Raw genomic sequence first — 17,027 nt, 5'->3', positions numbered from 1 at the left:
AATAGGAGGCTTTGGATAAAAGATGTTTAGGGAAATAGTTGGTGTGAGATCTAAAGGGGAAAATAGGGGTTAAACTGGATGTATTGGTGTGCTTGGGCTGCCATAACAAAATACCATAGACCAGGTGGCTTAAACAGCAGAAATTAATATTCTCACAATTCTTGAGGCTGGAAGTCCGAGATCAAGCTTCCAGCCAATTCAGTTTTGCTGAAGACTCTCGTCTTGGCTTGCACATGGCTGCTTTCTCGCTGTGTCCTCATGTGTGTGCATGGGGAGAGAAGAAGAGTGAACTTTCTGGTATCTCTTCTTATAAGGACACTAATCCTATGGGATCAGGGGCCCACTCTCATGACCTCATTTAACTTTAATGACTTCCTTACTCCAAACATAGCCACACTGGAAGTTAGGGCTTCGACATATGAATTTTTTGGGTACACATATGTTTAGTCCATAACACTAGGAAAATACGGGAAAGAAGAGTGCTCCCTGTAGAGAAAACAGCACATGCATAGGCCCTGTGGCTGTCAAGGGCACATGGTGATTAAAACAAAGAGGGAGAAGGCACACGGACAACGAGGCAGATAATGGGAGGAGATCAGGCTGGAGAGGTGGACAGTGGCCAGATCATGCAGGGCCTTGAAGGTAGTGGTAATAAGTTGAGTTGTATCCTAAGAGCCCTTCAGTAAAGGTGTAGGGACAACGTGCTGGGTGCAGATCAGAATGGAGGGCTCAGAATGGATGCAGGGAGAAAAATAATGAAGCTGTCCAGAGTGTCCAGATTCAGCCCAGGTTATACAGATGGGCACTGGTTGGCCTGGAGGAGACACTGGCCAGCCAAGCTGCCCAGGACCAGGGAAGAGAACTTGCTTCTGGCCCAGGTGAACAGAGGCCTTGGACTACAGAGTCATCCCCAGTCACATTCTCAGCTTCTCTACAGTCCTGGCTTCTCCCCTCCCCTCTTCCACCTGCTAGACCCTGTGCCTTATACCACCTCAGTCAGGACAGCCCATCTCTGTGGCTGGTTCTGTTTCCCTAGCCCTAGTCTGGCCCAGCCTGCCTTCCTCCTTTTCCCACATTGGACCACAGGACTAAGATTCAACATGCTGCCCTCTAATGTAAGTTGGTGCAGCCACTGTGGAAAACAGTATGGAGGTTCCTCAGAAAACTAAAAATAGAATTACCATATGATCCAGCAATCCCACTCCTAGGCATATATCCAGACAAAACTATAATTCAAAAACATACATGCACCCCTATTTTCATAACAGCAGTATTCACAATAGCCAAGACATGGAAACAACCTAAATGTCCATCGACACACGAATGGATAAAGAAGATGTGGTACATATATACAATGGAATACTACTCAGTCATAAAAAAGAACGAAATAAAGCCATTTGCACCAACACGGATGCAACTAGAGATTATCATACTAAGTGGTGTAAGTCAGAAAGAGAAAGGCAAACACCATACCATATCAGGACTTCCCTGGTGGTGCAGTGGTTAAGAATCCGCCTGCCAATGCAGGGAACATGGGTTCGAGCCCTGGTCTGGGAAGATCCCACATGCCACGGAGCAACTAAGCCCGTGAGCCACAACTACTGAGCCTGTGTGCCACAACTACTGAAGCCTGCGTGCCTAGAGTCCATGCTCGCAACAAGAGAAGTGCACCACAGTGAAGAGTAGCCCCCACTCACCGCAACTAGAGAAAAGCCCACGCACAGCAACGAAGACCCAACACAGCCAAAAATAAATAAATTAATTAATTAAAAAAAATACATCCAGTCTGATTTTCTATGGCTTTAGAATGTTTACAAATTTTTTTCTTTCTTTAAAGTGGTTGCCCAAAATTAACACTTTGTGGGTTTTTTAAATGTCATAGATACTCTACAGGCCAAACATTGCTAATATATTTGAATCAAACTGATATTTCATAGTAAAATCACAAACCATACATGTTTATTAGAGTTATTGCCAATAAACTCCCAATTAAATAGAAACAAAAGTAATTTGAGTCACAGAAGGAGAAGAGAGAGTGGAAAGAAAAAAAATATTTGAAGAGATGATAGCTAAGAATGTTTCAAAATTAATGAAAGATATTCACAGGTTCAAGAGGCTCAGCAAATAAATAATACATTGACTACTATATAAAGAAAACCACATCTTAGACACAACACAGTCAAACTACTAAAAGCCAACAACATAGTCAAACTACTTAAAAGTAGGCAGAAGAAAAAGTAAGACATATTTCAGAGAAACAACAATTAGAATGACAACCTGCTTCTCATCAAAAAGAAGATAGAAGACTAAAATGATATCTTTAAAGTTTACAGGGGGAAGAAAACTGCCAACCAAGAAATTTTGTACTCAGTGAAAATAGCTTTCAAAAATTAAATTAAATAAAGACATTTTCAGACAAGCAACTTGGAGAGTTCAATGCCACAAGTCTATACTACAAGAACTAAAAGTTTTTCAAGTCAAAGAAAAACAATTCTAGGTAGAAGCATAGATCTATAAGACAAAGTGAAGATCATAGGAAAGGGTATATATGTGGATAAATATAAAAACTCTAAATTTAAAATAAATTACTATTTAACGCAACAACAACAATGTACTGTGGATTTGTAACATGCAGAAGTAAAACATATGACAAAAATACCATACAAGATAGGAGCAGTAAAGGGAATTGCACTGTTATAAGGTTCTTACATTGTGTGGAATATTGTAAAATACTAATTCAAATTATTACGCAATAAGTTAAGAATGTATATTATAATCTCTAAAGCAAGCACTTAAAATATGTATTAAAAATGGTTTATCTAAAATCCAATGGGAAAGGAATTGAAAGCAGGGTCTCAAAGAGATATTTGTACACTCATATTCATAGCATCATTAGCCAAAAGGCATACAATAGCCAAAAGGTAGAAGGAACCCAAATGTTCATTGACAGATGAAAGGAAAAACAAAATGTAGTATATACATACAGTAGAAATTATTCAGTCTTAAAAAAGAAAGAAAATTAAATTCTGACAAATGCTACAACATAGATGAACTTTGAGGATATAATGTTAATTGAAAATAAACCAGTCACAAAAAGACAAATACTGTATGACTCCATTTATATGAAATACGTAGAATGGTCAAATTCATACTGATAGAAAGTAGAAGGATGGTTGCCATGGATTCCGGGGAGGGATGAATGGGAGGTTATTGTTTAATGGATATAGCATTTAAGTTTTGCAAGATGAAAATGGTTCTGGAGATTGGTTGCACAAAAATGTGAACGTACTTAAAACTAGTGAACTGTACATTTATAAATGATTATAACAGTAAATTGTGTGCTATGTACATTTTACCACAATTTAAAAAATCTAATACAGAAGATAAAATGGAATAATAAAAAACATTTGGCTGATCCAAAAGAAGGAAAACAGGAACAAAACCCAGGCAGGACAAATAGAAGAGAAACAACAAGATTATAGATGTAAAAGATTTGGAACCATACTTGTAAGTATGTTAAATGTAAGTGGACTAAATATTCAAATAAAAAGAAGAAAATTGACAGGCTGAATTTAAACAAACAAACAAAAAACAACACTCAACTATCTGATGTTAATAAGAGACACACTTTATTATAAGGACATATAGGTTTAAAAGATAAAAGAATGGAAATATTCTAGCTAATATTTAAATAAGAAATAATACTTACACAAATTCTCTCAGAAAATAGAGGAAACACTTCCCAACTTATTTTACAAGGTCAGCATAATCCTACTACCAAAACCTGGTATGAACATGACAAAAAGAAAATATCACAGACCAATATCTCTCATGACCATAAATGCAACAACTCTTAACAAAATGTTAGCCAAATCAAATCCAGCAATAAATAAAAATGGTAATAAATCACAACTAAGTGGATTTCATCCCAGGAATGCAAATTGGTTTAACATTTAAAAACTACCAACCACATTAACAGCATAAAAGGGAAAAATAATTTGATCATCTGAATAGGTGCTGAAAAAGCATCTGATAAAACTCAACATCTACTCACAATAAAAACTCTCAGCAACCTAGGAATAGGAAAGAACTTCTCAATCTGATATAGGGTATGTAAAAACTCTAGAGTTAACACCATCCTTAATGGTAAAATACTGAACATTTTCCTCCCTAAAGTCAGGAACAGAGCAAGGATATCAGCTAACACCACCTCTAATCAACATTTTACTAGATGTCCTAGCCAGGGCAGTAAGGCAAAAAAGAAAAAGTCATAAAGACAGGAAAGAATAAAATAAAACTATCTTTATTCAAAGATGACATGATTGTGTAGCTAGAAAATCCTAAGGAATCTCAAACAAACTTTTAGAACTAAAAAATGACTGTCTTAGTCTGGCTGCTATAACAAAATAGCACTCGGTAGCTTGTAAACAATAGAAATTTATTTCTCACAGTTCTGGAGGCTGTAAGTCTGAGATCAGGGTGCCACCATGGTCAGGTTCTGATGAAGGCTCTCTTCTGGGTTGCAAAATCAATATACCAAAATCAACCTTATTTCTATACTCCAGCAAGAATCAGAAAAGAGTTTTTAAAAAGAATAGTCAAAATAGTTTCGAAATAGCCAAAAAAAAAAAACCAAGTACCTATAGGTGGATCTTACAAAAAACATGTAAGACCTCTATGGCAGAAGCCACGAACACTTGAATAGATATTAAAGAATAAATGAATAATGGAGAAAAATACCATGTTAATTAGATGAAAAGACCCAATAATGTAAAGCTATCATTCTCTCCAGTTGGTCTACAGAGTCAAAGCAATCCCAGTTATTTTCATATGGAACACGACAAGATGATTCTAATGTAAAATTTATGTGAAACTGCAGAAAACCAAGAACAGCTAAGATACTCTTGAAGAAGTACAAGGTGGGAAGATTTACTCTATCAGCTAATAAGACTTATAATAAAGCTCTAATAACTACGACAGTATGGTATTGGCATAAGAGTAGACGAAAACTAATGGACAGAAGAGAGACACCCCCAAAAAAAACCCCCAGGTTAATAATAAAGATAGCACTGCAGAACAGTGTGGGGTAATGATCTTTTGAATAAATAGTGTTGAGTCAATTTAATATCCATATGGGAAAAATGATATTGGAACCCTATCTCACACCATACTGAAAAGCCAACTTCTGATGGATTATGGACCTAAATATGAAAAGTAAAACAATAAACATGGCCTGACACACAGAAGAAACTCAATAAATGAATGGGTGTATATATGGGATGCGTTATTCCAATTTAACTTCATTTATTCAATAAACAAAAAACCAATTTCTGTTGGATTATGGACTTAAATATCTAAGGTAAAACAACACAGATTTAGAAGATAACATACAATAATATTTTCATGACCTCAAGGTAGAAAAAGTTTTCTTAAACAAGACAGAAAAAGCACTAATCACAAAGGAAAGACTGATAAATTGGACTTTTTTTTTTTTTTACAGTTAAGAGCTTCTGTTCATCAAGAAACATTATTAGCAGAGTGAAGAGGGAAGCTACAGAGGAGAAAGATTTGCAATGCATATAACTGACAAAGGGTTTATATCCAGAATATACAAAAAAAAAACCTACTATAAATAAATAATGAAAAGATAGCCCAATAGAAAAGTAGGCTAGAATAGGCTCTTCACTTCACATCAAGAAAATCCAAATGGCCAACAACATGAAAGGTGTTTAGCCTCCTTAGTAATCAAGAAAATGAACCGCAGTGAGCAACTACTACAGACCCACCAGATGCTAAAAGTACAAACTCTGACAGTACCAACAGCTGGTGAGAACTGTTGGTGAATGTACAAGGCGAGCTCGTATATATTGCTGGGGCGCAGTGTACGTGTATAATCATTTTGGAAAACAGTCTGGCATTATTTTTCAGAATTAAGCATAAGGCATACTTATAACCCAGCAATCCTGCTCCAAAGTATATACCTAAGAGAAAAACATGCTCAGGTAGAGCAGTAGACACGTAGCAAAATGTTCACAGCAGCATTATTTATAATAGTCCCAAGTTGGAAACAACCCAAATGTCAATTAGTAGTTGACAGGATAAATAAATTGTGGTATATTCACCCAATGGAATGCCATGTGCTGCACTAAAAGTGAATGAACTACAGCTGCACACAACAACATGGAAGGCTCTGACAAATAATGTGGAGTGAAAGAAGCCAGACAGAAAAGAGCACACACTTAATGATGGCCTTTATATAAAACCCATAACCAGACAAAACTAAATATGCCCCTGCCCCCACAGACTTCCTCCACTCCTGTACGTATGAGATATGAGAAGAGCAGTAACAAAAGATGAATTTGAAAACAAGTTGAGGAATCATTCTTTTGCCCTCAGCCACAATCAGCCCACTGCTGGAATATCTCCTGTTTGGAGGGATGATAAGAGAAAATGACTGGGAGGTGAACTGAAGGAAATTATTGACACAGCTCTCTGATGTCACGGTGGAGAATGATAGAGTCAGGCACCCTTCTGTCAGGGTCCATTGTGATGGCCTCAGTGACATTTTAATAAAGTCACTCAAAGTTAGGGGACCATAATGACAAATTCCTAGTGTGTTAAACCTTCACTGGAAACCTGGAGACCATGATAAGGGCTAACAGGTATGGATAGTTTCTGAGGTGCAAGGTGCAATGGGGCCATGCAGCTTTTGCAAGATTCCCAATAACAAATGCAATTTAGTTTGGTATACGTTCTTCCAGATTTTTTCAGGGTACCTAAACATTTTTTTGTTATTATAACTATGGGATTATATTACACACACTGCTGAACTTTTTTTTTCTAACTTAATAGGTGTTCAACATCTGTTGAACTTCATACTTTGTGGGCAGATGGATATATTCAGGAGCTTGATAGTGGTGATGGTTTCATGGGTATCCACACATGTCAAAACTCAAATTGTACGCTTTAAATATATGGGGTTTATTGTATATCACTCATATCTCAGTAAAACTGGGAAAGCACTGTACTTTAAATCTCTTTTACTGTTTTCCCTACTTAACACTTTACGTTTCATCCATGCTGTTGGATGTACATCTAACTCATCATTTCTCAGTGCTGTATAGAATTCCAAGGTCTGCCTCCACCATGGTTTACTAACTCACTTCTGCCTCTTGCTCACCTATCTTGTCTTCTTATGTATCTGAGCAAACTTTCTTTAAAACATATTTCAAGGAGTAAGATTGCTGAATTCTCCGCCCCAAGCATACTTACTTTTGCTGAAAACTGCCTGTTTATTTTGCTTATTTTATGGAAGGACTGAGCAAGTTTCCATTTCTGCCGGCTGAGCATGAGAGTTCCCAGTCTCTTCACCTGGATTTCTGACCCTTCATGCAGCAACAGGACAGAAGGCATGGATGTCGTTCTCGCTGCCCAGCCCCCCGCCCCTCCCCACACTCAATTTGGTATAGACTTCATGGTTGCTGACAAATAATTGTTCAGTGTGTGACACATGGCTTTGGCCATTCCCTAGTGTTTAACAGATGGAATTTATATTTTCACTTGTTTTATAAATCCTGTTTTGGGGGAGAGGTGCAGGTGAGAGACGGGAGCTCTGTAGCCTGTCTTTCCAAGGCACTCCCTGGCAGCCTTCAAAGGTCCCACCTACATGAAGGAACTGGGCCCCTGTGCTTAGGCCAGTGTTTTAAGCTGCAAGGAATGTGGTGACTCAGCTGGTCGTCCAGGGACACCTCGGTGAACAAGGCAGAGGGAAGGAAGTCATTACACAGACAGCTGGGTTGTAAAAAACAAAAATACTCCACACACCAAGCTTTACAAAGCAGTGTGGCTGTGTGTCCCGTGACTTAACGGGACTGCTTCTGCCACGTGGCCCTCCAGCCCACAATATGTGGCCCCCAGCTCATGACACGTGGCACCCAGCTCAGAATATGTGGCACGCAGCCCTTACTCACTGCTGGCTGCTCCTCAAGCCGCTTGGAAAGCTGACTGGGTGGGGACCCCAGGAAAATCCGTGACTGTCTTCTCCCTTCCACCCTCTCCTACTGCTTCCTGCATCATCTCTTCTCTCCTTGCTCCTTCCTCTTGAATTCTCTTGCCCTTAAAGAAATTTAAAAATATGGAATTTAGTATTCAGTGGGAGACTTGGCAGAGATACAGCAAGATCCAAACACTGACCCCCTAGGAAGGCCCTACTGTGTCAGGCAGATACTGGCAACAAGTCATGTCACCTGTACAAGGTCCAGAGCACGGTGAGAGAGGCCAGAGGGAGACAGGCCAGAAGCAAGGGATGGAGACTCCAAGGTGGAGGCAAGACCATCGAAGATGTGGACTCTCACCCAGGCTTCTTTATTGGATACCTACTATGTGCCAGACCCCATTCTTGGGATGTATCAGTGAAGACAGATCTTATCTTCATAGGACCTACATTCTCAAAGGGGGAGACAGATAAACATCAAATATCAGAAATAAGTCAATTATATAGCACGTGCATGGGTGGTTAGTGTTACTTTAAAAGATCAGAACAGGGAAAGATGCATGGGAGTGGTCACGGTAGAAAGGTGACATCTGAGTGCTCCTAAGCGGGTGAGGGAGTGAGTCACGTGGATGTCTGGGGAAAGAGCCTTCTGAACAGAGGAAACCTCCAGGGCAAGGGGGAGTGTGCCTGTGTGCTTAAACATCCATGAGGTGGTAACGCTGGTGGCTGCAGAGTAAGTGCCTGCGGGGAGTGTAGTGGGAGGGCACAGCAGAGAGGTGGGAGGTGTGAGGGTGGGAGCCACTGGGGGGTCCTGAGCAGAGATCTAACCCGAACTGACATCCCGCTGTCAGATGGCTTTGACCGCTGAGAGTCCAATGCCAGCAGAGTGCAAAATGAAAGTGCCAATCTTGCCGAAGGTGTAGAGTTTATGAAGTTGATGAGAGTGACGTTGAATACAGGTAGAAGCATACGAAGCGTTAGAAGATGACGGCCTGTCATTGTTAACAGGGCAGGAATTTCAGAAGAATAAGTTAAGGGTTATGAGAAGGCTTTGGGGAAACCAAAGGAGCCCAGAAGCAATTTTTGATAGTTGTGCTTTTTCAGCAAACGCAATGCTCCATGAAGGATGTCATACCATGTAATCTATACCCTGCTCCCAAATCATCTATTCTTTAGTCATACTAAAAATTAGGGTAAAGTGGTATGCACAACAAAAATTTTATTAAGTATAAGATAATAACATTTTGCTCAGTATACTTTTGAGTATATATTAATAACTGGTTTCCTTTTCTTCATATGTAACAATGCTTCCCACTTTACTAGGTTGAGTAAAGATTAAATAAGAGCATTCACTCACTAACACATGCAACTAATACTTATTACGGGTCTTATTCTAAGTGACAGGCACCAAGTGAGGCTCTAGGGTACAGTGATGAACAGAAAGTACCCTCATGAAGACATAGCATTCATCAAATGGTGTATATATAAAGTTCACGTAAAAGACTAAGATGAAAAAGCACATGATGTTATGAGAGCCTATGTAAGGGAAATTTAACCTAACCAGAAGGTGTATTAGTTAGCTATTGCTATAACAAATCACTACCACCTTAGGGCTTTAAACAACATACATTTATTATCTCAGTTTCTGTGAGAGTCAGGAATCTGAGCATGGCTTAGCTGAGTCTCTGCCTTAGGGACTCACAAGGCTGTAATCAGGGTGACAGCTTGGCTGCATTCTCATCTGGAGACTCAGTTGGGGAGGAATTGCCTCCAAGCCCCCTCAGGTTGTTGGCAGGATTCATTTCCCTGTGGCTGTAGAACCGAGGACCCTGGCTTCTCGCTGACTGTCAGCTTCTAGAGGCCACCCAGAGCTCCTTGCCATGTTTGCTTCCTCTACATGTCTGTTTACTTCATCAAGTGAGCAAGGAGAGTCTCCAGGGCTAGTCTGCTAGCAAGACTCTTTTTTTTAGTATATTTATTTATTTATTTATTATGGCTGTGTTGGGTCTCCGTTTCTGTGCGAGGGCTTTCTCTAATTGTGGCAAGCGGGGGCCACTCTTCATCGCGGTGCGCAGGCCTCTCACTATCGCGGCCTCTCTTGTTGCGGAGCACAGGCTCCAGACGCACAGGCTCAGTAACTGTGGCTCACGGGCCTAGTTGCTCCACGACATGTAGGATCTTCCCAGACCAGGGCTCGAACCCGTGTCCCCTGCATTGGCAGGCAGATTCTCAACCACTGCGCCACCAGGGAAGCCCCTAGTAAATTTATTTATTTATTTATTTTTGGCTGCACTGGGCCTTCGTTGCTGCACGTGGGCTTTCTCTAGTTGCAGTGAGCGGGGGCTATTCTTCGTTGCTGTGCACGGGCTTCTCATTGCGGTGGCTTCTCTTGCTGTGGAGCAAGGGCTCTAGGCGCGCATGCTTCAGTAGTTGTGCCACGCGGGCTTAGTTGCTCCACGGCATGTGGGATCATCCTGGACCAGGGCTCAAACCCATGTCCCCTGCATTGGCAGGCGGATTCTTAACCACTGTACCACCAGGGAAGTCCAAGACTCTTATATGATGTAATGTACTATGGGAGGTGACATCCCATTACCTTTGCTATATTCCACTGGTTAAAAGCAAGTCACAGGCCCCACTCACACTCAAGAGGAAGGGATTACACAAAGGCATGAACACCAGGAGGTGGGAATACAGTGGGTGACCTTAGAGTCTCTCTGCCACTGAAAGCTTTCCCGAGGAAGGAACAATGGAGCCGGAATCTAAAAAATGAGTTAACTATATGGACAGGAGAGGGAACCACTGCCCAGGTAGAGAGAACAATGTGGGCAGGACAGTGCATATAACATTCACAAAGGATCTAGCACAGTGACTACCAATACTGTGTCACTCTCCTGCTCAGCAACCATCAATGGCTCCTCAATGCCCATGGTTTTGCCCCATATTCAAGGTCAGACAGGACATCTCCTTGCGCTCACTTTCATGGTTTCACTCACCACTTCCACGGCTTCACTCACGACTTCCACCCACTTACACTGCGCCTGACCCTCCTGTACATACTCCATCTATATATAATTCAAGGCCCAGCATCAACTGATCTCTAAACAATATTTTTGAACATCTATTATCATTCTATTTACGAACAAAATTTAAATCTTTTGAACATCCATGCTAGACCCTCCTTGAATTGAAAAGCATACTGAGACATGATTCTGGATGCCAGATGGAGGGGAATGGGGCCAGAAAGTATATCTAAATAAAAAGAGGAAAAATAAGAAGTCCCCTTGCTGAAGGTCCAGCCCATGAGACAGCTGGTAAGTCCTGCAGGGATTTTAGAATACACAGAAAGCTCCACTTCATAGAGTGGTTAATGATCTTTTCGTTTTCTTCCCTAGGCTAGAAATCACAAATGGATTCCAAAAGAGTTCTGTCAAACTGACGTTTTTCCGGGAAGGACAGTTGGAGCGGGGAACTGCCCAGCCGCAGCCCACACTGCCAGGCAACCTGGCCAGGCCGGGCCAGTCCTCGGCTGGCACCAACGACTTGGTTGGCAGGAGTAGGGGACAGCAACGGAAGTCTCCTGCCCTCCAGCCTAGGGATCCCTGACCGCATCCAGAGCCTGTCCCTGAAGGGCCTGGGAGAAGAGGCCCCAGTAGCACCGCAGCCTTAGCCACATCAGCAGGGAAAGAGAACGAGAAAGGGAAAAGCAACCCAGATCGCAGCCCAGAAGCTGGCTTCCTCCAGCCAGCAGCTGCAGGAGGGGCTGAGTCTGGGAGTGAGGCCGGCGTTGGGGGCGGACCATGGGGGGCGGGCCGGTAGTGGTGGGCGGGGTCGGGGGTGGCTGCTTCCCCAGCCCCACCCCTTAGCCCCGGAAGGAGCAGGCCTTGGACGCAGCAACTCCACCTGCCCAAAGCTGTAACTGGGGGCTGAGTCTCTGCAGCTGCCTTGGAGGTCAGAAGCAGGCTGGATCTAGGGGCGACGGAAGGCCTGACACCCCATGGGTCACTCCTCGCCGCCCTCCCCTCCCCTACTATCTTCCCTAGTGCCCGCTCCACATGGAAGCCGGAGGGCTTTTTCTCAATACCCATTAAAGCTTCTTCCTTTGCTTTGAGGGCAGAGGACCCTGCACTCCCTCCCCCAACAAACACACTGTCTGATTCCTCCCCCTGCCCCCTACTCACACTGTCACAGCTTCCATCATGAACTATCGGACTTCCCTGGTGGTCCAGTGTTTAAGAATCCGCCTGCCAATGCAGGGACACGGGTTTGGTCCCTGGTCCGGGAAGATCCCACATGCTGCGGAGCAACTAAGCCCGTGCGCCAAAACTACTGAGCCTGCGCTCTAGAGCCCGTGAGCCACAACTACTGAGTCCGAGTGCCACAACTACTGAAGCCTACAGGCCTAGAGCCCGTGTTCCGCAACAAGAGAAGCCACCGCAATGAGAAGCCTGTGCACGGCACCGAAGAGCAGCCCCCAAGAAAGCCTGTGCGCAGCAACGAAGACCCAACGCAGCCAATAAATAAATAAATAAAGACTGAACTATCCCCAGGTAGCTCTGCCCGGCCTCTGTACAAACTAGTCAGTACACCTGTAACACCGTTCCCACCCTTCTTCATCTAACTAATTCCAATTTATTTTTCAGGCTTAGATAGATATCTACTCGGGAAAGCTTTCCTGGACCCTCCCATCCTGCTACCTTACATCACAATTGCCTGACTGCCTGTCTGTTCTTCTTCTTTCCCTTTCCCCTCCTCCCACCAAGACTGTGCCGTCGCTGCAGCATCTCCAGTGCCTCATCCAGGCATGGGGCTCAGAATGATCATAAATGCCCTGCCTGGCGGTCCTCTACACCTCTATATCCTCTATACCTCTGCCTGGATGGGAGGCTCCTGCAGTTACTTCATGTCTTAGAACAATAGGTCGCAAACTAGAAACCCTTTGGTGTAGGGGAAGGGAGCTGGGCCCCACCCTCAGAGTTTCTGATTCAGTAGGTCTGGAGTTGGGCCTGAGAGTGTGCATTTCTAACAAGTTCCCAGGTGATGTTGCAGCTGCTGGCCCAGGGACCACACTTTAAGAATCATGTCTGGGACTTCCCTGGTGGTACAGTGGTTAAGAATCTGCCTGCCAATGCAGGGGTCACAGGTTCGAGCCCTGGTCTGGGAAGATCCCACATGCCGCGGAGCAACTAAGCCTGTGCGCCACAACTACTGAGCCTGTGCTCTAGAGCCCGTGAGCCACAACTACTGAGCCTGCACACCACAACTACTGAGCCCACGTGCCTAGAGCCCATGCTCTGCAACAAGAGAAGGCACCACAATGAGAACCCTGCGCACTGCAACGAAGAGTAGCCCCTGCTCGCCTCAACTAGAGAAAGCCCACGTGCAACAACAAAGACCCAACACAGCCAGAAATAAAATAAATAAATAAAATAAATAAATTTATTTAAAAAAAAAGAAGAATCATGTCTTATGACCTACAGACTAGGAGAAGATATTTGCAAACGACGCAGGGCTTAATTTCCAAAATATAGAAACAGCTCATACAACTCAATATCAAAAAAACAAACAACCCAATCAAAAAATGGGCCGAAGACCTAAATAGACATTTCTTCAAAGAATCATACAGATGGCCAAATAAATGCTGGTGAGGGTTGGAGAAAAGGGAACCCTCCTACACTGTTGGTGGGAATATAAATTCATGCAGCCACCATGAAAAACAGTATAGAGGTTCCTTAAAAAACTAAAAATAGAGCTACCATATGATCCTGCAATTCCACTCCTGTGCATATATCTAGAAAAGATGAAAACTCTAATTCAAAAAGATACATGCACCCCAATGTTCACAGCAGCACTATTTACAATAGCCAAAACATGGAAGCAACCTAAGTGTCCATCAACAGATGAATGGATAAAGATGTGGTATACTCAGCCACAAAAAAGAATGAAATATTGCCAGTTGCAGCAACATGGATGGACCTAGAGATTATCATGCTAAGTGAAGTTAGTCAGACAGAGAAGGACAAATATTATATATCACTTATATGTGGAATCTAAAAAATAATACAAATGAAGTTATTTACAAAACAGAAACAGACTCACAGACGTAGAAAACAAACTTATGGTTACCAAAGGGGAAAGGGGGAGAGGGATAAATTAGGCGTATAGGATTAACAGATACACACTACTATATATAAAATAGATAAACCACGAGGTTTACTGTATAGCACACGGAACTATATTCAATATCTTGTAATAACCTGTAATGGAAAAGAATCTGAAAAAGAATATATATATATATAGAACCAAATCACTTTGCTGTACACTTGAAAGTAACACAATATTGTAAATCAACTATATTTCAATTTAAAAAAAAAGAATCACATTTTAGAGCATCAGTTTCTTCACTGGTAAAATAGGATAACTACTGTCCCTCCTGTACTAGGTTTTGTGACAACCAAATGAGACAATGCAAATGAAAAACTCAGCATGTTGCCTGCACCCAGTAGGTGCTCAACAAGTGTTTGCAATTACTACAGGGAATGGGCAGGAGAAACGCCAGGCAGGGAAAACATGAGAAGGGGCAGAGGTGGGAAAGGGCCCAAGCAGGGCAGCTGGCCTGGCAGAAGAGCAAGGCCCAGCATAGCAGCCAGGGAGTCCTAGTTGCTCTATGGAAGCAGCTGGGAGCCACACATAGTTCTGGAGCAGGGCAGTGACAGGTGGAAGCTGTATGTGGCAACATTAAGCAGGAGGCCGTTGCAAACCCCATGTGCTGAGTACTCCTTGGCTGTTTGACCAGTCATAGGGATGCCAGATTCAACCAGTAAAAATAAAGGATATCCCATTAAATTTGAATTTCAGATGCCAATGAATACTTTTTTTAGTATAAGTATGTCCCAAATATTGCATGGGACATACTTACACTAAAAAATCTTTTGCTATTTATCTGAAATTCAAAGTTAACTGGGCATCCTTTATTTTTATTTGCTAAATCTGACCATCCTGGCCAGACATCAACTGCCTGTCGCCCAACCTACGAGTCTGCCTCCTGCAGGGAGCCCGTGCAGGTTCCTCTGCCTCCCTTCCCACCTTCAACGGGGCCACCAGGAGTGGTTGAGGAGACACTCCTGCAGCCAGTCTTGCTGCCCATGACAAGTGGCCACAGCTGCAGGCCTGGGTGAATGTGTCCTCCCACTTCATGCCAGGTTCACCCAGCAAGAAAGCAGTGGGGCGCAATAAATAATCATTGGGTCTGAGACTTAAAGAACATATGGCCACCAAGTTCTATGAAGAAGGCAGTGCCCCCTACACTGATGGGTTACTCAAAAAACAAACAGTGGTGTAAGCCCCGCCCCCCTGCCCACAACCGGTGAGGGAGAGGAGAAAATTGCCTCTATCCCTAACACCAGAAATGGGCATACACAAGCGCTCATGCTGCTTGCACGCTCCAAGGACGCCTCGGAAATGGTGATGTAAACCGCAGGCTAGAACAGGGTGGTCCCTGCCTCGTACATTTCAGTTGGGTGTTAGGACAAGTCATACTAGAGGCTGCCTGTCTTCCCCACCACCGTAAGCATCAAATCCCAGATGATTCATTGTTCTGGAAACAAGCCTGTCGGAAATCCAATTTCTGCAACAACCTTTATGTCAACTTTTTTTTTTTCTCTAAGAAGGAACAATGAAAACAATGTGTACTCAATTTTTTTTTTTTAATGTGATAAACATTGTTGAACACCTAGTGTTTGCCCTGCGCTGTGTTCAGCGTTTTATTTAGCTCTGTAGTTCTCAGCCTTGGCTGCACATTACAATCACCTGGAGAGTTGTTTTTTTTTTTTTAATTTCCACACCCCAGGCATCCGTATTTGCCAAGGGCATAGTGACTTCAGCGTGCAGCCAAGGTTGAGAACCACTGATTTAGTTCATCCTGTTTAATCCTCACAATACAATCCTGCAAGGTAGATTTTATCTCCATCTTGCAGATGAGGAAATTGAGGCTCAAAGAGGTAGCATTACTGTGGCATCTGTAGCCATAACCCCTGATCTGTCCTTCCTTCCCTCCCAGCCTCCCTTGAAGGATACCTGATGTTTCCAGTTTTTCACTGTTGAATATAGTAGCTATATACAATGCTTCCACAGACATGTTTGTGGCATGGCTCTGCCCTCTGGCCACCTTAAAATAGCTCTGCTCCCATCAGAGCTCTTCTGAGATACCAGCCAGACACAGCCTGGTTTCAGGACTGACACCAAATGACTTTTGCTAAAGCAAGGACAACTGAGGCCAGTCACTTCCAGACAGGTCGTGTCATCTTGAGTCAGAACAATAGCGGACACTTCTCACTCCCTACCGCCCAGTACTTTCTAAGCCTGACTCTTTGCCATTGTGCCCCACCCCTCCGAGCTTTTCCTGGGTTCCCGCCCTCTTTACAGCAAACTCCCTCACCTCCTGACTTTCCTCGGAGCATCTTCTTAGCAGGGGCCGTCCATCCTCACAGGCTGTGGGAGACGTCTTTGGTACAGGACAAGCCACCAACCACAGATTCAAAGGATAAAACCATTCCCTGGCCCAAGCCTCGATCCTTCAAATCTTCGCGCACCCGGGCTTACCTGTTTCCCTCTTGGCGCCTGCCGGCGGAGAGGATGCGCAACTGGGCGAGAAGGCTGGTCATCGCCTGTCCTCTGCTGGCCAGTGGAGGTATTGACCCCGCTTCCGCTCCACCAGGGCATCAACTGGATGGAATGGAGAGTGGGCATTTATTGAGCTACTGTTGTATGTACGTCAGGACTGAACTGGACACTGGGGTGTAAGGATGAACGCGACCTGCTCTCACGGAATTCAAATTCAGAGAGGCTGACAATAATCAAATAGTTATTCAAGCGAATATGAAATTACAGCTGTGGGCTCTGTGAGTGTATAATACGAGGGTCCGGTCCAGCCTTCAGGGTGGTGGTGGGGGTGGGAGTCAAAGCTGCCCCCGAGAGGGGACTTTTGAGCGCCAGGTGCCTCACAAAGTCATTTCAGGTAATCTCGAAAATCCTG

At 43.3% G+C, this 17,027-nt stretch overlaps 1 protein-coding gene across 1 annotated transcript in view; it reads right to left on the bottom strand.

Annotated features, from left to right (window-relative positions):
* Positions 1-16,692, bottom strand: part of ZHX3 (zinc fingers and homeoboxes 3) — a 205,317-nt gene extending 188,625 nt beyond the window's left edge. Inside the window, exons 1-2 of the mRNA XM_082430136.1 lie at positions 16,595-16,692; positions 7,971-8,115 (exon numbers count right to left, since the gene is read on the bottom strand). The gene's annotated coding sequence lies outside the window, so the exon portion shown is untranslated. The remainder of the gene's footprint in view (positions 1-7,970; positions 8,116-16,594) is intronic.
* Positions 16,693-17,027: the final 335 nt, after the last annotated feature.

The sequence above is a fragment of the Balaenoptera physalus genome, assembly GCF_965194825.1.
Source record: "Balaenoptera physalus genome assembly, chromosome: 16".
In the NCBI taxonomy this organism is placed as follows: Eukaryota; Metazoa; Chordata; class Mammalia; order Artiodactyla; family Balaenopteridae; genus Balaenoptera; species Balaenoptera physalus.
The sequence above is the reverse complement of the archived record's forward strand: the minus strand, read 5'-3'. Positions and strand labels throughout refer to the sequence as shown.